Raw genomic sequence first — 21,238 nt, 5'->3', positions numbered from 1 at the left:
GCGAATCGAGTCGTGTGTTTTATTCGTCGTTCACGCGTTGGAAAAGCGCGGGAACCTCTCGAGTTTTTATTGAATTTCGAGCGCGCACAGATCACGCCGATGGAATACGACTCGGGTACTTACAAGATGGAAGACGAAGACGGCGTGGTCTGGGTACATCGCACGAGGAATTTAAATCGGAACGCACAGAACTGTCACTGACACATGAGAAGCACTCCGGTCCCGTAGCTATCCAGTGGAGTCGAGCTAGAGCGAGAAAAATCAACGTCGACGGGACACGAGGAAAGGATCCTTGGTCGCGGCAAATCGAGCCGTACTTCCGCAAGATCGATGGACCGATCGGTGCACGACCAAGCGTCCGACGGCTCGGCGTTCGCTTCTCTCGGTAGCCTCGAGGCACGAGGAAGCGGTCCTTGGAAATTTCCTCCCTTCCTCTGTTCGTTGATCGCACACCGCTAAATACCGAGAACTCTCGCGTCTCTTCAAACGGCCTGATAAATTATACTCCTCACTGTGGTGAACCGGTTGCTAGTTCTCACTACGCTCGAACGCAAGAACGCTCGAGGAATAAACAACTCACGATGATACGCACCGTACGAAACGAGCAACAGGGCTGCTCGCCAACTTTCTTCCACCCAGTACACAAGAAAAACAAACGCAACAATTTCTCACGAAACAACCATGTTTTCCGCGCACTACTCGACGAATCGTTTCATCCGGTCATAAGGGTAGGTCGGTTCGGTCCACTATGAAAAATTTCAATCTCTCCACCACCGTTGTTGATTGCAGCTGCTGCCCCGATCGTAGCGCACTATCCAAACCGTGTATCACGCTTTCCACGAGTCTCCATGATTCCGATGATCGTTCGACACGCGTTCGAATCGCGCACGATCGTACTCGACGGAACAGTCACCGGGTCCCGTAAGGCAGGACGAAGCAGCAGTGACTCCGAACGGTTCGCCGCGAGGTGATCATCCACGAGGAAGAACAACGACACGCTCGATCCGCTTTCAGCGGCGTCGACGGAGAAACTAACCGAGCTCGGGGTACGAGAGAGCGTCGGCCCCCACCACCGACGCTCGCCGCGCATCCCCACCGCTCCGACAGCCGAGTGATTCCCCTCTCGCGCCTAGTCACCCACCCCATCGCCTCGGTTCGCCATCCACGGCAACCAGCTCGCTTCTAGCCACCGCTCGCCCCTCCGTAAGCCTTCCTTCCTTCTCTCTCGCGAACCCGACGGCAACCTATTTCCCTCCCTTACCACCAGGTTCACCCGTTCTCGCTCTTTCTCTTTTACTCTCTTTCCATACCTCCTCCTCGCACCCATCTATCCTTCCCTCCCTACCTCTCAGCCGCTTTCCCTTACCGATGCTCTGTCGGTTTCCGAAGCTCTCGCTCTTTCTCTCGTTCGCGCTCTCTCCGCTTGCCCTCGTCGCTGAACTCTCAAGGTGGAGGCACTCGGCGACCGAAGGAGATGCGCTCTCTTGGTATCTTCTCGTTCTGCCTCTCGCTCGCCGCTACTTTCCCGTGTGTGCACGACCGTGCGTGCGTGGCGGCCGGTCCTAGCGTAGTGTGCGTAGCCGAGAGAGGTGAACCGTTAGGTGGTGAGATCCAAAGGGTGTTCTAATCGCTCCGTAAACGAACACCCGACGTTCGATGTGTCGCCTGTTTACAACTATTCTCCGAGAGAGAGAGAGAGAGAGAGAGAGAGAGGGATCGGTTGTTAGGGGTGGTCGGATTTTTGAGATTTTGATGTTACAGAGGATGTGATCGACCTGCGTAGAGACGCGACAAATTGAACCGTTTCGTTCGTTGATCCAGATCATTCTGTAAATGATCGGAAGCAGATAAATACAATTCGTTATGGAGGATCATCGAGGAGTACGGCATTGAGGATCGGTCCGCTGTTTGTTAGCTCGTCGATGCTTCGTAGCTTGCGCCGTTTTAGTTGCCATTTTAATTTACAATAGATCGTTTATCGCGATACGATACGAGTGACGGATGAAACGAGAAAATAATTCAAGGATTTCCTCCACCCCCGCTGTCGTGTTCTTCTTAACGTCTCGATATCGAGGTAGCGTTAAGCTACGAGTCGTTTAATCTAATCGAAAAATAATATTTCCGCTCCATCTCGAGCAAGAGTCGAAACGCTTAAGCACGGGAACGATTAAAGGAGTCGGCTACATCGTTCTAACGATGCGACGCGATTTTACGCCATCGACTTTTTCACGTGGAAGGACGCGACGACGCGCTAAACAATAACGTCTCGCGATTACCACAAATCCTCCGCCGCTTTCTTCGTCACTTATCACAGCCCGCTGATCCGGGTTAAGTCTCCTAAAGCGTCCGGGAGGAAAGCGACGCTTGTAAAGCGTTCGCGGAATCGCTTCGGCTACGTAACCGAGCGTGTATACACGGCCGGTCCGTGAAATACGTCATGTCCCCGAAATTTATTCATCCGTATTTCTTGCGAACGGTGAAAACCGCCCCTGGACAAAAGAGCAACCCTATCTCCGAGGTATCGCATAAACAACCGAGATCGCGATCTTCCTTGAGAATGTACGATCCCCTTCTCCCACTCCGAGCTTTTCTCCCTATATCCCTTTACGTGTCACCGGTGGGTTGCAGCTATTCGAGAGTGTGAGCGAATTCACAAAAGAGACACGCTCCCTCTCGAGCTTTCTCCCGTTAATCCCAAAAGTCCATAAATAGTAAAAGGGAGTATATTCTCCGATGGGTCGTTTACAGGATCACGATGATACCGTGACACGGGCCGGTGACGCTTTAATCCGACGACGCTACGCGCCAATCAGAGTATCGTAGAATTTGCGACCGCTGTTTTCGCATGCAACTGTCCGATTCAAATCGTCGACACTGGTATTACACTACCGGAATGGAAGATTAGATGGCAACGATTACACCTTTGTGAAGGCATCCATATCGTATCGATGATCGAAAGAGGGTAGGATAATATGAACAGACTCGACGAGGAAAATAATAATAATCATAGTACGAGCTTAGGAATCCGACGATTGTTTTCCAACGTATCCACGCAGAACTTGTCATTGGATGTTAAAACACGCAGCGATCCCTTGCATCGAGCAGGGGCGTTAGAAAGCTAATTCTTTCCAAGATGCCGTACAGACAATTGTGTAATGCAAATGCCGTCATGTTCCAGCTTACGTAAACGATCCACGCGAACGATTACCAACGAGTCACTCAATAGAACGCCAAGAATACCAATAGTGCATGACTTCTTGGCACGTTTCACGCTTGATCTAAGGACAAATCGGTGCTCGTTACTATAAAATCGCAACGCATTAGAATTTTCCGTTCTCCTCTGTTTGCGAAATCGAAACAGCTCCCTTCATACACGAGCTCTATCCGCTGAAAGTGCTGATCAACGCTATATCATCGACTCGCCGAGAACTTCCAGCGCGACGAAAGCTTGCACGTGTTCGTAGGTGAAACGCGATTCGTTTCAACGGTTTCGAATACCGCTGCTTACCCTAGAAGCGTCGCCGTGTCTCACGCAAACTCAAGGTTCACGATGAGTTTCCAAGCGACGCAGCACGCTTTCACACTTCACGAACCTACGACAATCGTCACTGTCTAGCTTCCATGGCGTTCGAGCAGCTGCCTGAAACGAGATTTCGGGGATGTTCGGCGGAGAGGGGGCGAGTAGGTGGCCCATTGTCAGGGCGAGTTCTCTCTGTTAACCTTCGTGTACCATCATCGGGTATTGACTATTTCACGGTTCGTCCCAGCGCGTAAAAAGCGAAAAATTCGAACCAGTCCCTTCCAAAATGAAGCGGCAAAACGATCCTTTATTACCTCGCGATTGTAGCGATGACGTTTTAATCATGCATACATATTTCGAGAAATATCGGACACCTGTCGAATAACAGAATGAAGAAATCTATCAGTATGCGAATTAAATTTCAATAAAACGGTGATTCGCGAGTCTCGCCCTCTTCTTCTCACGTCGGATCGATATTTCTCGCTCGAGTAATTAGTCCAGTTCGCTTACGATACAGCAACACGGCCGTGTCGTACGAGCGAACATTATTCGAATTCGTTCCGCGTGTCTGACATCGTTTTACAGTCTCGTTGATTTTATGGAAACTCGTATCAAGCGAGATGCGAGAATTTCACGACACGTGACCGATTTCGCGAGTTACGAGCGCGAATAAGCCGGGAGCCTCGGGTTAAAATCTACCCTGCTCGATACGATGTTGCGCGACTATCTAAAACGCGAAGAAGAAACGACACGTAAGAACGCAAAGTTTCCACGTTCCGCGAGCGAGCGCGCAGAGACACGTGGAACAGAGAACGAAGGGTCTTTAACGACTTTTCCGACCGGTGTATTTTACGCGTGTTGCGTCAGCGTTGTCCGATAGAATGGAACATCTGGCTGGGGAATTAAACGTCACGCATAAGGCCGATTCTACTAGCTCGGACTATACTTTGCCGCCTATAGTTGTTTCCTGTGCCCGATAAATACTATGTATGTACTTTAACGAGCACAGTCGTTCTATGTGTTACGGTCACTTAACTAATCGTAATATACAAAGTCGAGTTCGCCTTTTACATCGCCACTTCTGACCCTAAACGATTCGCTTATTCCGCGAAAACGAGAGAAGCGTAAACGTGAAAAAGAGAAAATACATTTTCCTGTACGACGAAACTGTCGAAGCTTATCACGAATCAGCCATTCGTAGATTCGCCGGTAAACAGATTACACGGAAATCTAGAATCGCCTTAATTCCGCACACGTAAATGTATACGTGCTTCGAGTGTTGTAAGCATTACCGAGCCACGACGCGTAATAACTTCATTTACGGCATGTTTCCGTAACAACCTCCGTGCAACAGTAGCAGCACCTGCTCGTGGGAAAGAATTCTCTTTGTCCGGCTACGATCGAATCGGCGTTGGTCGCGTGTTTCTGTAATGGCAGGACGAGCTTCCACGACCTAACGCAGAACCGGGCTACGCGGTGACACAGTGAAAAGCGACGGAAGAGTTCCGGCGATACGATCTAACGGCGGTGATATCGATTAAATATCGAGCGATTGACTGGCCGCACCAGGCCGTTCTCTGTACAGTGTACTCACGCAATTTTTCGTTGCTGCGTCCGGCTAGTCCCGAGTCGTTGACGGGTGTCTGCAACAGAAAACGAGCCGGTCATTAACGCTGTATCGGCTTCACCGAGCAGCTATTTATACGACTACGCGGCTCGCGTATCCGCGTGTACACACGGCCGCGGCCGTGCAAGATCGAATCTCGAAACTCGTTCGCTATGCGACCAATGGCTATGGTTCATTTAAACGCGTTCCCCCTTAATCCCACTATTTCTTCCATTATAATCACACTATGGACAAGACAGCGTGCTGAACCATCCCATTTGCGTTAAATGCTCGCATTACCCGCGTATATCGTGCAAAAATTATTCCTTCGCATAGAAGGTGTATCAGTTGTACGCAGCTCGCGAAGCGTACGTTTCTCTGTCGTACAACAAACGGAAGAAGGTAAAGGAACCGTCGTGTAGTTTGGCTTTTAAAAACGACCGAAATGAGGGAAACGGCGCCGGTGGCCGATAACGAGACATATCCTTGCGACTATAAGCGTGGTCATTGGCGTATCCAAGATAAAAGAACATTGTATTAGATTATCGTAAGGTTTTGCATTCGAGGGATTTCAGTAATCCATTCTCTTTCTGTAATCCCATTATCGGCCGTTTTCCTTACACACACATATAACGCGACTGCTTTCGCGTCACTATGATTCGAGGGATGATCTCTCGCACGGAATTGGCCTCGTTGGAAATAGGGACGATCCAACTGACATATAGTCGCCACCACTCGTCCGAGACTGTTATGTTTCTTCTCGTTTACGCCAAAACTATCGTAACGCGACCAAACTATACAAAGCGAGCGTAGTTTATAGGATCGTTCCATTGCTGAATGAAGTTCCAGGCTACGATCGCGTGTAATAAATCGGGTCGGCTACGTCGTCTATTTACGCGTTTCGAGGACGCCCGTTTATTTATCCGTCTCGTCTGGCGGAATAGCATTTTACATAAATCAGTGATTAATTCCGTGGAATCGGTACTGCGAATCGCTCCATTGACTGTGCAAATACACGTACAGGGATCAAGTACATATGCTATGAACACGTGCGTACGAGACTATCGTCCACGTGGCGACACAGTTAGCTTTCTTTTTCTTTTTCACCGTCTCTCTCTCTCTCTCTCTCTTTTCCTTCCTCCATCACTCCCTGTTTATCTTTCTCCTTTTCTCGGCCAACAGGCGTTCGCCGGCATAATAATTGTGACACGTATCGAATGCATTCATTTCGCGTAGGTAACGTCTCACTCGACGTCGCGACGTTTGCGAGCGCAAACGCCGGAGGGGAGACTCTGTTGCCACACTTCGCTATTACCACACTCACGCTTTATTCACTCACACTCGCTATTTATACTCGCATTTATACACGCTTTTGTACGTGTGGAGACACAGCAACGTACTGCTCGATTCGTATACACCTATACACACGGATGCATATTGGAGCCGAGGGACCGACGGCCCTTTTGGAGATCCTCCCTACGGGGTAACCAAGATCGACTCGAATCGAAAGGGAACCAGCCCGAAGCGAGTCGGGAGTGGTGCCAACTTAATGAGGGACCACCTAGCTCTAACTGTTTGTTTTTCGACGAGATCGGGCCCCGAAGGAAATACGCTGGCGCGATCCACCGAACTGCCGATCCCGTTCACGGCCTTGTATCGCGAGCCCTATTCCCATAACTTCCGCGATTTGGGCGTGAAATTACACGCGGCGGAATCGGCGCGAGAAACGCCGATAGTTCGATAAAGATCCGCCCCTTTCATTCTCGTAGTTCTACCTTATTTTTTCTCCTTTTTTCTTCCTCGAGATGAATCCGGATGGACATAAAGGTTATCGTTTCTGGACGATTCGTGGTAACATTGTTACGGAGTTATTTAAGGACAGCGTAGAAAGAAAAGATGAAATTTTCGTTCGAAAGATCAACAAGATCTCGATGGTATCCAGGCACGATACAAAGACACGTATTAATTCGACGGATCTCTCCGATTTTCCGTAATTCGCGGCTATAAATTAATCCTCGCCGTGCATTAACGACGCGCAAATTACACGCGCGCCCAAGATATTTAATCCCGAAGACACGCTGTAATTATCATGGGTCGCGCGACGTCCGACTTTTTTCATAAATGGATCCTCGGCTAACGCGATGTAACGCATTTATAACGGGCTTCGATGGTAGCCCGGGACACGAGCAGCCACGGAATTACCAGCTCCTAATGTCGTGTTTTTTTCAGACAAGCTTCTGCACCACCCGGGGACCTCGCTTCCACCGTTCTTTCATCCGGACCATCCCGAGAGGAAATTAGGCAGGAATCCCTTGCGCTTCGTCAAATTTACCACGCGTTTTTATAGGATCTATCCTTCCTTGCAATCTCCTCTTCCATCCTGTTTATTAATCGATATCTCGCGCCGCTACTTCTTTCTCTTTTATTGGATAGTCTACTTACATATAGAGTCCATTTTACTGTAAGTATACGCTTTACATATTTGCGGTACACTTCTCTTGTACGCTTCATCTTTATATTCGAATGACTTATGATAACGGATTAAGAGAGACTCCTGCGAGATTTAAACTTACGCGTTAATGACAGATTAAGAAAGAATCCTATGCGCTTTAACATTCAATCGTGTTTTATCTCTAACCGCGTTACATTTATCGAGCCAAGTGTTTTACATCATTCTCCATTATCCTCTGCCCCCTCTCTCTGTTAATTACGAATCTGCATACGTACGATGCTCGCGTCCTGCGCAATCATACCGAAGATAACAAATCCTGAAAACCAACCACTTAGATTTCGATATAACGTACAATTACGCGCAATTATTACACGACGTCTTCCGAGCACGGTATTTATTAGCGTAAGTGGTTATGCAGTGTATGCGTAGCTTCCTCCAGGAGTGCATTCATGCGAACCGCGCATTAATACATTCCGCCATACGACATACATATATGTATATCGATTATACCGTTACGTTTCATTTTAAAAAACGATGGAACATACGATGAAACGAAATATCTTCCACATACGTGGTTGATGCGTGTGTTGCTCGTACTTCTCCATGATCGACGCGCGACACGGTATTGCTAAACTGCTCCCACGTAGTTGTACATTTGTACGTTGGAATCCCTTTATCGCATCTCGCTTCGTTATTCCACAATTGGCGGAAATTCTATACACAATATTGAAATTTAAAGTACACGATTCGAACAAGGTAAAAAGATCTTCTTTCTTTCGTCATTACATGTATTAAAGACTAATAGGATCTCGTTATATATAAATCTGATTATTCCGTGAAAAGTTCAAGGCTGAATTAATTTTAAAATATCGAAGCTTTACAGAAGCGAGTATCCATGTCCTATTTAAAAAGACTGGTGAAACTAAGAAGAAGTACAAAAAAAAAAACTTGCGAAAAATGAATCGCCGAGCGCGATATCGGTCATCCAGGGAAAAAATACACCGGTCACGATTTTATTTTATTTGCTACTGACAGGTTCCGCGAGAAAGCTCGACAGAAGCTCCGCCGGTCATGTTGCTCGCTGTTACCGTGTGTCTGTAGGCTATCCTACACGATCACAAGTATCATTCTGGATTTTTGCGCGTGACACGCGTGTGAAAAATGTTTCCGCGCGAAACGTGTCGACGTTCGAACGCGTTTGCCTCCGACACCTATCACGGTAATTGATTAATCGATATTTTTGATTCCGCGAATCTTTGATTCTTCATCGAGAGATCTACGAAAGATCGATGCGAGATCTGCCGGATGGCGAAGAAACGTGGAGAAACGTGGTAGAGGGAAATAAACGCGAGTCAGAGGCGAAGACGTCGATCCGGTCGTGGCACTTTCATCCAACGGCCGGCCCAAGGACGATTTGTTCCTATTAGCGGGCTCGTGTTAATCGCCACGGCTGTATAAACTCGCCTGCTAATGAGTCGACGTATCATTTTCTCCGCGCAAACAAACTCCGTCGGGACGAGACGATACGCGAGTTCGTATTAATCCCAGGATGCTGAGAAAATTATCGTTCGTCAACTTGATAACGTTTTTATACGACAAATCACGCACTTCCGTCATAAAGCTACCCGTTCTCTCTAGGCAAACAATTCGGTGAAGATGACAAACTGTTTTACTGCCGCCATTACAGGCATCTCGAAGAAGTTCGTTCCACTGGATCTCAGTTACCGGTTTTGAGATACATCTAATTCTTGGATTTATCTACGTACCGATGCATCGTTGGCAGTATATTTTTAGTAGGATTTTTTTCATCGTCAGCGAGAAATTTTATCTTCTTTAATCTATGAAAGATAATCGTCGTACGTGTGTACGAAGCGTGAAAAGTCTCTCGCAGCCGTCTTGATCGATCGGATCGATTAATCGCTGGAAAATTTCTCTATAAAAGGTGGTAATTGCATCTAGCCAGCACGGTACTCTCCGCGGGAACGAGCTCTCGATTACTGACCCCGGTATTTCACCGCGAGATTGCTTCGATTTATCGATCCTCGGCTCCCACTCTCGCTCATGATCAATACGTTTCTTGGGAAGAAAGACTCGCGTCGTTGGCCATTTTGCTCGCCGAAACTTATCGAGCTCGTTCCTTCAAACGAACATATTTTTATTTACCGTGTTCTATGCATCGGTGAAATCCTCCGCGAGACGGAACACGAAATGTCACTTACTTGGAAACATCATGCCACCGTACCTGGCCTCTAGTGCCCCCTTTCTCGGCTTACCCCTGTCTCTCCTCGCGGCTCTTCTCTCGTCGACTGATCAATTCCTGCAGCGTCCCAAGGTGGAGTCCGGACACCAGTTGGTTGTTACAACCAAACCATTCCAAATAAATAACCAAAATATTCGCGTTATACGCTGTCGATTCCGAAAATCAGCGAGGCGCTCGATAGCTTCGTTGACGTGGACGAAGCGAAAGTCGGGGAAGTCGACCTTTACCGTCTCGTGGAAAACACGTTCCGCGTACGAACGAATCGCGAATAGTAACTAGTCGGTCGGCCATTGATTATCGAGGGAATAGGAAAGGGGTGACGTTGACAAAAGGCGGTTTGACGAAGGAAATGTTAACGAGGGTTGCTTCTGTTTCCTAGGATGTCAGAATCCACGTGTGCAGAGCGCTGTTTCACGCTGGAGCTTGTTCACCACTCGAATCAACCCTCTTTGTATCGGCCGGCGTATCGTGCATTTTTATTAAGCCTCGGCCCCGGAATAATCGACGCGAAATTCGAGATCGCCAAAGGCATTTCGTCGCTGCTGTCGTGCACGCGTCTGTCGTCCGTTCATTCTCGCACGCGCACCCTCCCGCTCCTCCTTTCTCTCTTTCCAAGCCAGGCCTTTGACATCCGGTGACCTGTTCCAAGCCATATGCCGAGTTTCAATAATTTTCAATTAGTCTAAAAAGAATCGGCGCTCTACAGGCCGAACGCTCGACCGAATTTTAATTCGAGCCTCGTCCGAATTCTTTGCTCTTTTCCACCCTTCGACGTCGCTCTTTGTCGAAGAACTGTACGTTCTAAACGAAGGTTCGGTAGCGGCCGCGAACGAATCAGCTTTGTTACCACAAGACTGTTCCGTCACAAATAGTTCAACGATAGTCTCTTTTTCTATAGACGGAACGTGAACGCGTTATTCGCGGGATAAATTGCATTAGCGTTCAGTTTGTCCGCTAATTAGTATCGTCTGGCAATGTTGACCAATGTTATTGTTACAAGTAAACAATTACCACGGGGCGAGTGTACGGCTTGATGCGATATTGATAGCGAACAAGCCCCATATGACGATACTTGTTATAGTTCGCGAGCAAATAATTATCTATATTATTAAATGAATATCATAAATTCAAAAGCAACGTCCTATTAATACGAAACCAACGCAACGTCGTTGTTCGAGTATCGCCGAGATAGTATTCGCGACTTGTTCGTATCGAATATTCTAGTCCAATATCGTGGCTCTGAAGCGTACGAAAAGAGAACGAATATCGAGGTGGATTATATTCGAAGAGTAATCATCGGTGATCAGTCTCGTCGTGCGCCACGAGCAGTTACGAAGTCGCGTCGAAAACGTTCGTGGCGCGACGAGTACGTGCACTCTTTTCCTTGGTTCCGCGAGCTCTTAGAGAATAATCGGCGGTGAATCGGTCTCGTCGGGAGCCGTCGGATGTGTACGATAATATCGATACATCTGGGGAATCAGGGTGGTTCGCGTAGACACGCTTCGAGATGCTCAGCGATGTGCACATCGAGTACAAGGGGGAGGCTTTAATAGAGCCAGCCAGCGTACAGGCGTACGCTGTACGATGCTTTCGTTAGACTGGCGTACAGTGCATCGGTACAGCGCACAATAAACCAATGTGTATTCGAAAGGGCTTAACCAGACGAACTATTCCGCGTAGTTTCTATTAGTAAATCATCCGCGTACTGTGTGGCATAGATAACGACCCCCCGTAGCCAAACTACAATGCCGCCGACGCGGAAACTTAATTAAGTATATAATAATTAAAATCCTCCCCGCCGATGTTGCAGCCAGTGTCGTCGTTCCGTCGACACGAAGCTACGTAGTCGTCCCTGTGTCAACGTTCCACGCCGACTACCTAGTCGTCATTTACGAAACTCGATCACGTTGTCGCTGTTGGTTCGCGATCGATCCCAAGAAATCTATTATACCGGCGATAATTAATCCTTTATCGAGTCTCGAAAGATTTCTCCTCTCCTTTTTTGTAAATCACTCTTAATCGGTTCGATGCAACGTTAGTTCTATTCATCTGTCGAAACGCGTCGCCGGTTACCCAGCGAATTTATAACTCGGTAGGAACGCGAAGTCGGCCACGGGAAGAAAGAATGCCGGCCGAGAGACCGACGAGGACCGGGCGAACCGGTGGACGGGGCTGTTTAAAAGCCCGACAACCGCGCGTTCGCTCCTTATCGCGTATACATTGTAAGTACGTACAGCTGATTCTCGTTTTGCATAAAATCGAGGCGACATCGCGGGCCCGGCTCCCGGTTTGGCCTGCACGCACGCCTGCGTACACGTATACGTACGCATCGCGAAACGCACACGAATCCGCTGCGTTGCACACGAATTTCTTTTACAGCCAGTTACTGAAGACATTAAAGTCCACGAGAGGGAGAGCACAGGAGATTTGGACGGGCGGATGCCGTGGGGTCCTGCGGTCCTGCGCTAACAAGACGATCTTTAAAGGAGGAAAGCGTTTCCCCAATCACCAGTTAACATCTTTGTCTCGTACTCGCACTGTCGGCAACCGCCGCTTGTGAATATATTCATGAGAAACCGACGCCGTTATCGACCGCGAGCCGTCCAAACTTTCGAAAGCCCCGACGCCGTTTTTCGGATCGCGACGCGGTAACGCTCGCGCCGCCAAACTTTCGAAAGCTGCGCTAGATCAGCGTAGCCGCGCCCGTATCTTCGATCGACCAGCTCTCGAACGTCGAGCCACGTCCGTCGCACTTTCATCAAGAACCGATCAAAGTGTTCCCGACGAATCCTAGTTAGAATGACAAAGGTCCAAAGGATATGATCGCGCGATCCTCGACGTTGGCCCGTAATTTCCTCCTATACCGGACGATTCAAATGCAACGATTTGGTTCAAAGGTTAAGCAAGATTGCAAAAGCAGGTGTACGAGAGATAGAAAGAGGAAATATTTAACGCTAAATGCCGGCGACAATTACGAGGGATTCTCACCTGCGGTTACCGATGTCTCATAAATCAACGACAATTTTTTTAAACGTTCCTTTGCCTAACTACCGCGTACGAATACTTACTCCAGACGCTTTATCAGGATTATCTTGTACACGCGCAACCATCGAAGAAGGATTAACGAAATACCGACACTGTTATAGAAGGAGATTACGAAGCTCTCTCTCGACGTATCGGAAGAAAAACAGTCGAGAAATTGTTCGATTAATTAACGCCTTTCTAATTAACGTCAGACGTTCTGAACGATAGACAGTCGTCTAAGGGTTGATCGGAGTTTTATTAATGCGACGGGTTCTCGGACGGAAACACCTCCGGCGGATAAACCCGAACTGATTTATTTTCATCGCGAACTGCCGCCTGCATCGCTTCCGGCGTTATCTTGATTTGATATTGGGCCACCCTACACGGCTAAAAATTTTTTCCATAGCGAAACACACCCTAACGCCAGTGCGTCGCACGTATCCACCGATAATCGAGATCGTTTCGCTCTATCGAAAACGCCCATTTGCCGGGAATAATAAGTTGGTCCGGGTGAGAGGGCGCGCCCCCTTGATGCTGAATTATAATTCGATCGTGTTCCGCGCGAGGATTTTCATCGGTCTCCGAGGAATAATTTTTAGTCGCGCGGTTAAAAGAGCTCGCTGCTGAAACAAGTTTCTCGTGTTATTTTTAATAGACGCATAAAGTTTGAGGAAGATCGCATAGGGAATAGAAAAAAAGGATGGGAGGGGAAGAAAAGCACGCGCAAAGTTGGAAGGAGTACGTTTCGTCTAGCGCTTGCTAATGAATTTGTCAATAAGGCTATAGATATACGTATTTGTTTTTCCCTTTTCAATCGGAGAATCAATATATGAATATTCTTTCTCTTGTCATATGCTAACACGCTTATCTCTAAAACATATAGCGGCTTACGACAGCATTCGCATACTTAGCACGAAAAATATTTTGTAAGCAACTATATACGACTACTCGACAGATGTGGGCTTCTGTAGAATTAGAAGAAGGAAACGTATATAGAAATCGATGTATGAGTGGAGAATTCTCGTATAAGTTTAGTTGATATAGTAGACGCGTACGTTGCAGGCTTAAGATAATTTCGAGGAAGCAAACCTAAATTCGAAGAAAGCGTTCCGAAGGACGATTAAGGCAAGTCAAACATTCTACGATTAGGTTATTACATCAAATTCGGTTACGCGTCCCCTTAACGTCGCTTATCTCTTCACTGGTAATATTTGTTCAGATACGAGGTTGCGCGGCTACACGACGACAGCTGTCGATAGAGACGACACACTTGGGAAAATAGTGATGCGCCACGGCCACGGGACGGCACCCTATCGTCCCTTTTCCCGCTGTAACCGGCCAACGCCGATGTCTCCGTAACCGAGGGATTTTTCCAACGTTCGGAAACAACAAGGGTATTACCTGATCCGTTACGAACCGAGATTACGACAGATAATCTGGTACAGCTGTAAAACGACGTTATCGGCATTATTCGAGTATTATTCTCGCACTACAATTCTCAGGCGTGTTTCCTATTTTTGCACGAGTGATCTATCGAAACAGGGACGGAAGGTGATCGTGGTATTCGCGATTTCAGAATCGCTGGATTAAAAATCGAAACGCGAGAAACGGAGAGATATACCGTGGAATTTACGAAATTTCAATGTCATCTGGCACACAAATACACGAAAAATATTATCGAGCGCGATACGATCGTACGTCACTTAAGCACGTAGGCCTCGCGTCGGACGAAATAAATGAAATTTAGCGGGGGGAAGTTTGGTGGATGGCTAAGTGACGCTCGTTTTCGATATCTTTTAAGAGTACAAAGATATTTTCCTATCTCTCGGAGGTATTCTTATCCGTTTCTTCGACCGGTGCGACGCGACGTTCCCACTGCTCCACGATCGGCTCACACTCGTGACAGCGCTGTCCCTCACAAATGGACGATAAAGTTTTATCAGTCTTGTTGTCAGTTCCAAAATGTAGGCTGCTATTCCTCGCGCTCGCACACAAACTCGCGCGACTGCAAGTCTGCCACTAACGCGTCGTCGGTTTGCTGCATTATCTGTCTAGACGTTTCTTCTCACACTCTACATCCATGCATTCTTCGAGCGTTATACGAACGTAGCTCGTTTAGCTTCTCCTCTTCTTTTCCCTCCGTTTTCTTCCTTCAAAGGGAAAACATTACGCGACCACGCTTCTACTCGCCATTCGTATATAAGAAGCTACACGTTCTATTTATTAAAGCAATATTCGACTATCGGCACGTAAGCAACCAAACTGTGCACGTTCACTGGGTAGACGCGGCAGAAAGGTGAATACACGTGTATAGACCGGCGTTTCATAGTACCGTTAATTTCACGAGAATTTTACAGTTGAAATTTTAAGGGATGCTCGTCGCTTGCATTAATATTAAGTTCAGAAACGTAAAAAATTGAATTGCTAATGTTGTCGACGTATTCCCAAGCAGAATGATATACGAGAGAGCTCTAATTTGATTCAACCCGCCTGTAAATATATATATGCGGCTCCTCCCTTCCGTCCTGCACTGTTCTACGATTAACAATGCGCACGTGGTAAACGAAGGCGAGCCCGCAACAAAATATCATAGGAATTATTAAACGGAATACGTGGACCGAAATCCTCATCTTGGAAACGTAATATTACCCTGTTTTTTTGATCCTGTCAGCTGTTCGCTTGTAATTATCGTCGTTCGTAACCTGGTTTTATTTAAAAAGTGCGCGTTGGTGGAATTATCCACGGTGGAGGTCCGTTTATTGGGACGAGAATTTAACGCACCTGTTCTTTAAACTGTTATTGTGTGAACGAAAAATAACAAGCTACGAGGAAACTTGGCGTATTTTAGTTATGTAAACTGTCTTGCCACTGGACGAATACAGAAACATTTTATTATATTTAATTCGCGACAGATGAATTCCACGAAATCAACATCGATTCACGTCTCATGCTATTTCTCGTGTTTCACAATACTCGCTGATTCTAAACCTTCGTGTCCTTTCAAAAAACAAGCTACATAATCAACTTTTGTACGCTACGAAAAGAATACCTAGCGCTGGTGACCTACGTGCAACTCTTTCCTATTCGGTTTCGTAACTACGAAAGCAACCCTATGTACGATACCGAGAAACCAATTACGACTCCAGCGTTATTGTTGAAAAAGAGGGGGCTCGGATTACTCACGATGAAGGAAGAACCTCTTTGTCGCAAGCGGAACGTCACAGTCGTCGCCGAAGTAGTCAGAAGAGGGTTGCTGTTATATCGGCGTGTCCGGTTTTATGGGATCAGGCATTCAACGCAGGTATGACGGACGCGTAAACGACAGGTTTCCGGTCTCCACGATCTGGACACACGCGAAACCAACTGGAAAGACGTGAGAGAAAAACGAGGTAGGCGTGCCGGTGGATTCGGTTGAAAGTATCGTACAGGCACACATGTGTAACGTACGTGTCTTCACCGATACGAGATCGTTTCAACGTGACGAATAATTAAAATTTAGAATCACTATCGTTTGCCAATGTTCGCTCATATCACGTTCCAAGAATCGTATTAATTACGTCTTCCTCGTTCGTATGTGAAAGTGAGATTTCACGTGGATGACAAATGATTGAGAACCGGGCGAATGTCGCTGCCAGAGTATCGCTAGTCAGCGACGAGTGATTCACAGTATTCGCTCAGATATGATATCACGTGGATACGATGCGTGTTGCGTATATACATATAAGTTCCGTAAAATTCCAATCTCGCGATCGAGGAAGAGAGTTTTAACGGTTGTTATCGTTGTCATTTTACTATTTCATTTCGTACGTATCGAACAAAACTCTGTCTGAGATCCACGAATCCTACAAATTATTGGTTTCTCTTGCTTCTTTAATTCAGTCGCCGGTAGGAAACGCCCGCAAGCGACAGAATTTCGCTGGAGAACGTTTCTCGGATAAAAATCTAATCGGGGGCATCTCCGAGGTGGCGGACAAAGACAAGTTTCACGCTTTTCGCGATCACGTCGCGTTGCATCGGCAGATGCAGATACCGGCTGGCCGTACGTACTGCTGGACATACCGAGCCGAGGCACAAGGGAAGAATAAGGTAGGCGTGTCGTGGCGGCGTTAGAGGTGCGTTACACTGTGCGTGCGCGCGACAAAGAGAGGATACGTTGGTATATAAGCCGGCTTATTACGCGATGCCGGAGGCTACAAACACGCCGAATAATGGCCGTGGCTTTGCAATAGGGCGCGAGACGATCGAAGAACGGGAGGGGTAGTATCGTATTAAATTATAATAATTCCAGTGCGAAATTATTAGAACGACTGCCGAAGGGGAGAAAAGGAAGGAGAGCAAGAAAACTGAGAAAGAAACGATCCACAGCGACCGTAAGCATAAAGGGCTGTACGCCGCGTCTTTCCATTGCCGAGTACGCGCGGTGCGGTTACACATTTTCTACGCGCGACCATCTATATCTATACAATCCACACAATGTTCGCCTTTATCCGGTTACGCGACACGCCCGGCCCTGCGTACACGGCTCCCGCCAGGGGGTACATCCGCCACATTTGTTAACAAATATTTTACCCCGTAATACGATATACAATCTGGCCCGTAATTACGTCGTTCGATGCTTGGATAATAACGAGGAATGCGGGGACGCTGCACGTAGAAAGTGGAGCAAGAGCTGTCACTGGAGCACCGTGGAAAATATAGCTATTTGAAAAAAGAAAAAAGAAAAGAAAAAAAAGATGGCAATTCGCTGTTGCAATTACGAGCGTTGAAATCGTGGTCGAAGCATTCGTTCCCATTTCAGGAGAATATAGCCGAGTATAAATTATAAAATTTGCGAACAGTCCGTTGCATCCAGTTCAAGCAACGCAACTATGGTAATTTGAAGAAATTCTTCTCAAGGAAATGAATAATTCCTCGTACCTTCCTTGTATCTTTATTATATATATTTTTATCTATTTCTAGATACATGCCAGCTCCCTACTCCGTTACTCGTTTCTTTTCATCGAGTTTACGCAAAAGCCCTGCCTTCTATTGCAAAGGTAAAACTCGAGCGGAGCAAGACGAGCAGAAGTTCATCGGAACGAGGTCGGCACTCTCTCGCGGAAAACGGAACAGGTATCGAGATAAAATGCTATGAAATTCTCAAAGCGCTCACCCGGTCGATTTGGATGCCCTTCCCTTTCTTCGTTCCACTCGGATTCACCGAGCAAAACGGGGCTGCGGGAGAGAACAAAGAATTTTGCCTAGTAAAAAGGAAGCGGAGGAAGTTATCGAACGGCCATAAACGCGTCGTGCCGCTGGATTTATTATCGATTCCTTTCATCCTTATCTCCTTACAACATACTTTCGTTATCGTCCGCCGGAAAGGAGCCTTCTACTCTATACAACATGTTTACCCTGTGTTGCCTACAGGATGCATAATTATCGCAATATGCGCATGCAAGGCACCCGCTATTAATATTCATAAAGCCGATCCGTCAAAACGGCTGCTGTTTACGCTCGCGATCCTTTACTTTTCCGTCACCCTTCGAACGATCTCGTACGGTCGCTCGATGAGCCAAGGAAGATGAAAAAGGAAGCGGATGCGCAAAGTCAAACCAACGGATACTTGCTGAAGCAGATACAAGATTAGTAAAAGATCATGGATGAGGTACACATAGATGCGAAATATCCATCGCGAAAAGAAGAGAAAGTTTGAAATGTAAATTTAAAATATCGAGGTATCGAAGAAAATCGTGAAATATTTATGCGTATAGCTTGATACAATATTGTACGTATTTTTGGTACCGATGAAGCTCGTAATTTAACCAACGATTACGAATAACATTTTTACGAAAGAAATAAAACTTGACGAAAGAGAATCGCTCGAAGCACCACTAAACAGTTTTACGTATTACAAAGAAGGCAAAGGTATAATTTTTCTTTCCATCCGTAAAGGAGCACGAGCTAATATATCAACCGACAGTATTATCGACGAGATACCGCGAGGCGTGGATATTAGCCGAATTATCCGTAACATAATTATCCGGTAATCTAATTTACAAACTTACAACGTAAATTACTCTCAATTAGCGTTTATGCCGTTCTCTTCCGAAACGTTCTCAAATTAATGAGCGGCGCCCTGTGCGTAGACGCGAGCTGTAATCGCGAGAAGTGTCTGAATCGCAATCAAGAACCGAGAATATGTTTAAATCATACAGCACATACGGAGCGTGTAACGAATAATAAGAGGCCACCGGTTCGCTTTAACTACCGATTCGTCGTATTTCCACGTGAATCACGGATCGACTTACGTGAAGTCGTCGAGTTGGCATTTTTCAGGAACCCGTTCACGTTTACATGTCTCGGTTAATGTTTCCCGTAATCGAACCACCGATTAGACGGTACGCGAAACTCCACCAGACGAATGCTCTTTCGATTGTAAAGTTGCGCGAGTTTGATTATTTTTTGGCTCGGTTGATCGATCGCGAATCAAGACTATTGACCATTTAACGACACGGAACGTCGACGAAAAAGGTACGGACGTGCCGGTGGAAATCGTGGGAATTAGATTCGAGAGTCCCTTCTATAAATATGCTCGACGCTTATTATCGAACGCCATCGTCGGCATGTAAATTATCGAGACAGTCGAGTGCATCGATAGAATTCCGTGGCACGTTTCTCCGTTTATTTCGAGATTTCGAGCGGTTGTCTCGCGAACACCGCCCTTTGTGTACAGTAAAATAAATTGTCCTCGTGTTATCGTACGCTTCTGCAGTTTTTACGGAGCCCTTAGAATTTTTACGCCATGAATAAACATCAACGGTATTTCATTAATCATCGACTTACTCAACATCGCTCAACTTAGCGTAAAGCTTTAGTCGCAAAAAGACTTCGCAGAAAGAATAGACGAATGGTTATTAAAATGCACATACTATATTCTTTCGTATCTACTATTTCCCAGTACTCGTTATTTGGCTCGTGTTTAGAAACAGACTGGACGAGTTGGTCGCATCATCGCCAATGCTAAAATTTTAATTCCTTCTGAGCGTAACGAGCGTCGGCGAGTATCGCGGGGACTCTTTTCGTCGGTTTGCGAGCATCGCGGCGGCAACCCGAAACAAGAAATGCACAAAACGAGTCCGGTAAACACACGTTCCGGAAATACTTTAGCGTAATGAAGCGCGCTTTTCTTTAGTCGTGCTCTATTTCGTTACTCTCTCGTCTTCGCGATAAATAACATTTTGTCCGCTCTAAGTTAAGAATTTACTCGTTCGTTTGCTCGCGAAAAAACGGAAATAGAAGAGGGAATTTTTGCGAAAATTACGCAAATATCGGACTGTGTATCGACGGGTGTACGAGCGAGATATATCGCGTTTCTCGATGCAATATCTTTTATCTAAAGTTTCTGCCCTCCTTTCGAGGCGTGGAACGATAGTATAGGAGCTTCCATTACCAGGTGCCGCCGAAGAATTTTAATTCATCCCGAAAATTATGGCACGGTCATATGCTCCACTACGCCGCGCTGCCTTTGCTATTCTCCTCGCCGACCACTCATTATCCTCGTACCTGATCATCTTTTTCTCCACGGTCTAATCGCTTCTCACGAGCGAGTCACGAGCGAGTCGCGCGCACTTGATCCTCAAACACCGCGGCTTAGCAACGATTCACAGGTGTCTGCAAGTTCGAAACACACGTCGAAGGACGAACCTTTTATCGTCCTTGTCCCGGTTGTATCGATGCAGAATGTTGCGCTCTCCTGTCGTGGTCGGGTGGAAAGGTCTGTGATTAGCTCGACCAGTTTCCGATGAAAGGAGACTGAGAATCGTGTAGCGGACAAGCCTGCCGTTCTTTTCTCGGACGTTTTTTTCATAATTGTTGTTTGTTCCATCGAAGGTCCATCGCCTTTAATTACACGACGAAGAAATAATCGTTCGCAATGCATAAGCGGTTTTGCGTGTTTCAGGTTTTATGAATTACCATCGGCTAATCTTTGATCTTAGAATTAATTTTTTTCCTGTTACACTGGAATACTAAACTCGTTTTTATTGCCCACAGCTCACATTAGAATATCTATTAAAATATATGGTGTATAAGGTCGAGCGATTCTCGAGAACTCTTAATAACGAGCAGCAAACAAAAAGATCATCGTCAGACTGAATATTCTAAACTGAAAAATATGCTTATTACGCAAACTACGTCGGGCACGAAATCCGGCGATTATCAACGCGACGTTATCACGTGACAGTTACCAAAGACTCGAGACACGAGTCTGAAGGGATAATCGAAATCGAGGCAGACACGCGGATTTCAAAGTTTCCGAGCGTATCGTGATCCCTAATGACCAGAAAATATTACGAAGGAGGAACAAGAGAGCCCCGGTAGCCCGGTCGGCAACTT

At 46.6% G+C, this 21,238-nt stretch overlaps 1 protein-coding gene across 6 annotated transcripts in view; it reads right to left on the bottom strand.

Moving 5' to 3' along the window:
- LOC138182479 (latrophilin Cirl) overlaps positions 1 to 21,238 on the bottom strand; it is a 362,516-nt gene that overhangs the window by 285,242 nt on the left and 56,036 nt on the right. For 4 of the 6 annotated variants that reach the window (XM_069118383.1, XM_069118380.1, XM_069118385.1 and 1 more), the window contains exon 2: positions 5,115 to 5,163. The gene's annotated coding sequence lies outside the window, so the exon portion shown is untranslated. Of the gene's footprint in view, positions 1 to 123; positions 1,037 to 5,114; positions 5,164 to 16,045; positions 16,143 to 21,238 lie in introns of those variants that run through there. The other 2 variants (XM_069118382.1, XM_069118381.1) reach the window with 2 other exon arrangements.

The sequence above is a fragment of the Bombus flavifrons genome, chromosome 8 (genome assembly GCF_040668555.2).
Source record: "Bombus flavifrons isolate JBK064 chromosome 8, iyBomFlav1_principal, whole genome shotgun sequence".
Lineage (NCBI taxonomy): Eukaryota > Metazoa > Arthropoda > Insecta > Hymenoptera > Apidae > Bombus > Bombus flavifrons.
Note: the sequence above shows the minus strand (reverse complement) of the source record. Positions and strands in the feature narration are given on the sequence as shown.